This window comes from Amphiprion ocellaris, chromosome 7, assembly GCF_022539595.1.
Source record: "Amphiprion ocellaris isolate individual 3 ecotype Okinawa chromosome 7, ASM2253959v1, whole genome shotgun sequence".
Lineage (NCBI taxonomy): Eukaryota > Metazoa > Chordata > Actinopteri > Pomacentridae > Amphiprion > Amphiprion ocellaris.
The window spans coordinates 10770546-10776882 of record NC_072772.1 but is presented as its reverse complement, the minus strand read 5'-3'; the positions used below and the strand labels follow the sequence as shown (position 1 = coordinate 10776882).

General features: G+C 36.5%; 1 long non-coding RNA gene across 1 annotated transcript; it reads left to right on the top strand.

Annotated features, from left to right (window-relative positions):
- The first annotated feature begins 239 nt into the window (after window positions 1-239).
- LOC111585128 (uncharacterized) lies at window positions 240-2463 on the top strand. The gene is made up of 3 exons (XR_002747798.3): window positions 240-485; window positions 1550-1703; window positions 1858-2463. It is a non-coding gene; the product is annotated as an uncharacterized LOC111585128 (long non-coding RNA).
- The last annotated feature ends 3874 nt before the right edge of the window (window positions 2464-6337 follow it).

Genomic DNA, 6337 nt, shown 5'->3' with positions numbered 1-6337 from the left:
AATTCAATTAATGTGCTCTACTGGCAGGAATATCAGGTTAACAACAGGCTTGCCAAAGCATCAAGCATTATGTAATTCAAAGAAAGATGACAGGTCCTATGGAGGAGGCAACCTAGACTCTGCGTTCCTCGTTTGGATTAATTCTCTCACGCTTTGGCCGTGAGACACACGCAACTCAGTCCCTTCACACGCTCTCACGCCACACTCCCAATATCACACGGGCCAAAAAAAAAGTTCCACTTTGCTGTTATGGGAATATGCAACCTTTGGGGAAATCCAGTTCGCGTTTTTACTCGCGAGAACACCAGGTTTGTGAGAATCCGGTCCGCATTTTCCGTCCTCCAGGCTCCCCAGTCTTTGTGCAGCTGTCAGGCTGGCTGTCTCTGAGTGACGCACCTGTGTTTGAAAGCCTGCGTGCCCGGGAGTTTTAAATGATCGTGGAGAAGTGATTCCAAATCATCATACCGACATTAACCTCTTTTCAGGTACGTTTTAAGGCTTTAAAACAAGTACATCGCTCAGTTGCTGTGTCAGTGGGGTTGTAGTCTCAAACTGAAATTTGTAAAGGAGTGACGTGTCTTAAATTAGGCAATTCTTTTTAGTTGTTAATGAGATCATATTGAATTGCATCAAAGATACTCTCCCGTTTTTTGACCTGGTTTATTCAACATTTTTCTCGGTTGTGAATGCCTTGTTTGATCCTACCCAGTATTCGTTCTATCTGTACTTTTTTCCCAATCATTACTAATACAGCAATTCATTCAACAAAAAATAAATGTATATTTCCAATATGTCCTAATGTGGAGCTCAGCAGTAAAAGTTTGCAAACCACTGCTATAACTAAGTTGGAAGGCAGGTGTTTTCCTCCAATATTAATCAGATCATTACCTCTGGCTGAATCCACAAACCAGCATTTCACATCTTTTTCTGAAAGTCCTTTTAACAAACATCACACAAATATAAATAAGGTCACATTATTATACATCATTATGGGATAATACTATAGCCTTAGTTAATTTATGCTGATAGAGAATACATTGGACTTTATGACAGTTATCTGGTTCATGTGACAGACCTTGCAATAGTTGAAAGAAAAGAAGAAAAACATAAACCAGGTCAAAATATCAGGATTCTGACTGTTACCACAGCTACCATTGTCACATAAAAATCTTTGCTGCCTATCACCATCAAATAAACTATAGAGGGTATGCATGTGATGTAAAAACATGTCTGCTAGCATTGTGCCATTCCATCAGCAGCAAAACCAGTGGGATTGCTTAAGTTTTTGTTGAAGGTTCAATTTAAATTGTGCACAATTTAAATGTAAACAGCATTATACATTGAGTGTTATACAAATAAGATTGCCTTCCCCATCGTGGATGAATTTCTGGGGATCACAACCGCCAAGTTGAAAAGAATTCAAGATTATGAAAAGTTTTTTCTTAGAACAACAAAGAATATTATACATTTTTATGACTTATTTATTGTGAAAGATCTGTTTAATATTATGTAGATGTATTTGACCATGTATTTGACCTTCTTTCATAAGGTTTCCCCACTTGCTGCCATATCATGGACCCCAGGAACATGACAAGCTGGCGGAGGAGTTTATCGACTATCAAGTCATGCAGGTGTCTCTTCAAAGCCAAGAAGACCTTGACATGGAGCATTTCTGGACAGAACTGGCAAGCAGGGAACACAAGGTAACATGTTAATACACCAAAAACACAATGGAACTAAGCTCTGATCTGCTTAATTTATTTTTTTTTTGATTTTAGAATTTGATGACTTTGAAATGTTAAACATAAAAATCCGCAAGAGCTTATTCCTTCTGTGTTTCTGGTTTATTGTTTACAGGTGACAGGACAATGCCAGTTTGAAAGGCTTGCCAAAACTGCCAAGCTCGTCCTGGTGCTACTCCACTCAAATGCCAATGCCGAACGAGTGTTTTCACTGCTTGGACTGAACAAGACTAAGACCAGGAACAGTCTGGCTCTAGAGGGAACACTCTCCTCTATTGTGACTATTAAAATGGCTGGTTTGGAGCCATGCCGTAAATGGGAACCCACCCCAGAGGTAATCAAGGCTTCAAAAAAGGCCACCAGGGAGTACAACATGGCTCACAAGAATTATTTTTTCCTTGTTCAATTCCTGTTCCTGTTTACAGTTGTGCCATTTATTCCGAGTTTACAGTCTTTATTATTTATATTTGGGCCTAGTTAATAAGTTATTCACTCTGCTCCTGTGAGGTCCAATCAGACCTGGTTTAGTCCTGGGTTTAGTCCATGTCACCCTGCTCCTCTGGGACAGAGTTTAGTGTGTAATTGTAATTCTGTTCAGTGAATGGATAATTTAAGTTAGGAAGATATGTTTTGTTTTTGCTTAAGCACTTTTTATTGTTTAGTTGGCTGATGTGGTCAACTTGAAGCTGTTGAGTGTGTGCATTAAAATCCTCCAAGTGGTTGCTGGAGTTATTTCAATTATGCAGATATTTATGGAAAATACTGAAATGTGTTGTGCACATCCAGCCACAAAACTTTCATCCATATTTTACATGAAGAACCATTTTCAGTACTGCCTGCCCTTGCTCTGTTTTTTTTCTGCTTTTTTTTTTTTTTAAGCTTAATGTTTTGTTTTTTTTTTAATTATCCCTTAATGTTATCTCTATAATAAGATTTTAACAGGCAAAATGCTCTTAAAATACACCAGAATGCAGGAAATAGGATCAACAATTTTCAAAATTTTCTAGGGGAGGCCCCCAGATCCCCCATCAGCATCCTGCACCAACCAAATCTCATTCTAAGGTCTGGTCACAAGTTGGCATCCCTGTGTAATAACTGTTGGTTTATTTATCGGTGGAGCAGCAGAACATTTTCCACAGACAGTTTTCCTGCCTGTTGGCTTGTTTTAACTAGTTTTCTACCTTCGGCTGATTCTACCAGCAGACACTGAAAGGACTCTGATAGTTCAGTAAGTTAATGTTTATTTTTGTATCTGTGCCGCTTTTAATGCACTTTATATACAGCTTTAGTGTCAGATGTAATGTGTGCCATGCACTCCAGATGTTGGTGGAGTTTATTTCTGTGTGTGTTGACCAGAGAAGAAAGTTAGCATCCGGTAAATATTAGTTTTAATGTTAGCGATGCTAACCGAGCTAGCTGCTCAGTCATAGCATGATTAAAGCTAACGTAACATTAAGCTAACGATGTTTGTATTGAGTTTCATGTAAACAGCTGAAGTGTGTTGTGTTACTGTAATGTAGTGCATTTAGTTAATAAAACTGTTCATGGAGACGCTGGTTCACATTAATGTAATGTTTAGAAAACCTACCGGTAAATGTGATTAAAACAGTAAGGTTAAGGTTCTGTGTTGTCAGTAGTCCTGAATATCTGCTGAGCAATTAAATGTTTGTCAGTGATTAATCTTTAGTGTGAAACTTTTACTTTGCACCTATATATTTTTTTAAAATGTAGGTCATTTTAAGGTAAGACATTATAGGATGGTTTTCTTAGGTAAATGAATTGAAGGTTTAATTGGCTGAAATCTTTCAGCCAATGTGTTTCTTTAAATTTGAAATATCTCGATTTAATTAATACAGCTCAGTCAGTTACATTTTATATTATTAAGAATTCTTATTCAGTTTAACACTAGATGATGTATCAGTTCATTGAGTATTTCAGAGCCAGTTTTTTTCTTTTCAATTATCTGTATTTAAAGTGGTATTATTAAAATATAATTCCAATGAAACAGCAGCAACATAAGAAATGACCAGAGATACAAAGGAAGTGCAGCTATTTTAATATAAAAAAAAAAAAGATCTATCAGAACATGGTGAAAGTGCAGCTAAAGTTAAGTTAGCGAAACTACGGATAAGCAACGTTTCCTTACTTCCAGAAAAATAAAAGCCTCATATTTGCTATTTATTAAAAAATCACTAAAAGCAACACTTCCATCAAGTTTGTTTTAGTTTGTTGGTATTTATCGGTGGAGCTGCAGCACATTTTGCACAGACAGTTTTGCTGTCCGTTGTCTTGTTTTAATCAGTTTTCAGTTCAGTAATTCAGTCCTTCGGCTGATTGGAACAACAGACACTGAAGGACTCCGACAGCTGGTCGGTAATAAATGATAATTTAGTGATTGGTGCCGGTTTTAAAGAACTTTATGTTCAACTTCAGAGTCAGATATAATGTGAGCAGTGAACCCCAGGAGTTGGTGGACTTTATTTGTGTGTTTGTTGACCAGAGAAGAGAGTTAGCATCCAGTGAATATTAGCTTTAATGTGGATTTCGCGATGCTAACCGTGCTAGCTGACCAGTCGTGATTAACAGCTAAATGTAGCATCAAGCTAACGATGTTTGTGTTGTTTCCTGTCAACAGCTGAAGTGTGTTGTGTTTCTGTAATGTGGTTCATTAAGTTCATAAAACTGGGGCTGGTTGACGTTAATGTAACGTTCAGGAAACTTAAATGTGATTAAAACAGTAATGTTAATGTTCTAGTTGTCAGTAATCAGCTTTAATTTGACTAAAACAGACTCTGATAGTTTTAAATGACATCAGGTTCATCAATTTGTTGACAATTGTCTCATTTGTTGTTGTGATGTTGCTGCTGATTCATTAAAAGCAGATGATCCGTGCTGAAGATACGTTTAGTTCTAGTATCAGAAGTACAAGAAGGAAAATGGAAGTTTAGTTCTGCTACGTCAAAGATTTCAGGAATAAAATAACTAAATGAGTCTTTATGCCTCAAACTTTATTTTACAATAATGAAATAATGAAACAATCACAGATAATAAAAACTATAAATAGCAGAGAAAACCTGAGAGAACAATTTCCTGAAAAGTCTGTGAAGGAAAAGCAGCTTTTTATCCTGAAAGATCAGAATCGGCTGCAACATCTGCATCTGACAGCATCAAGTCAACCAGAAAGAAAAGAAAAAAGAAAATGACTTCTTTCTGATCACATCTGTTCCACTGCTCACAGTCTGCTGCTGCTCACATTCTTCACATTTATTTTCCACTTTTAAAAGTTCAGCAGAGAGGTGCTTTGCTTTGGAGTGTGACGATGTCGTCGGTGATGTGGAGAGTGAAGTTTCCGTTTCACCCACAGCGTGCTTTAGGGCAGCCGGGTCAGACTTGATGTTTGAAATACTGACCGACAGCTCAGATTTAACTGTCTGTAGTTCCGTTTTGATGGATGTTAAATTTTCACTCAAAGCCGCCGGCCAAGTCATAGTATAGCATGTTACTGAAAAAAACGTCATAGTATAGCATGTCGCTCAGAAAACTTCATAGTATAGCATGTCGCTCAAAAAACGTCATAGTATAGCATGTCGCTCTAAAAACGTCATAGTATAGCATGTCGCTCTAAAAACGTCATAGTATAGCATGTCGCTCAAAACACATCATAGTATAGATGTTTTTTTGGCGGTTTTTTTGCGCCAAAATTCATGATGATTTTTTTTCAAAGAAAACCTTTCTGGAGAGTATGGCACGTTTTTACAACATGTTTGAGAAATCGCATTTTTTTTCGACATATTATAGTAAGGCGTTTTTTTTGGCGCCAAAATTCATGATGATTTTTATTTCAAAGAAAACCTTTCTGGAGTGTTTTTCACGCCCTCCTTTACATTATTTCATCACATGGCATGTTTTTACAACATGTTTGAAAAATCGCATTTTTTTTCGACATAGTATAGTAAGGCATTTTTTTTGCGCCAAAATTCACGATGAGTTTTTTTTCAAAGAAAACCTTTCTGGAGTGTTTTTCAGGCCCTCCTTTACATTATTTCATCATATGGCACGTTTTTACAACATGTTTGAAAAATCACTTTTTTTTCGACATAGTATAGTAAGGCGTGTTTTTTGCGCCAAAATTCATGATGATTTTTATTTCAAAGAAAACCTTTCTGGAGTGTTTTTCACGACCTCCTTTACATTATTTCATCACATGGCATGTTTTTACAACATGTTTGAAAAATCGCATTTTTTTTCGACATAGTATAGTAAGGTATTTTTTTTGCGCCAAAATTCATGATGATTTTTATTTCAAAGAAAACCTTTCTGGAGTGTTTTTCACGCCCTCCTTTACATTATTTCATCATATGGCACGTTTTTACAACATGTTTGAAAAATCGCTTTTTTTTCGACATAGTATAGTAAGGCGTTTTTTTGGCACCAAAATTCATGATGATTCTTTTTTTCAAAGAAAACCTTTCTGGAGTGTTTTTCACGCCCTCCTTTACATTATTTCATCATATGGCATGTTTTTGCAACATGTTCGAAAAATCGCATTTTTTTTCGACATAGTATAGTAAGGCGTTTTTTTTGCGCCAAAATTC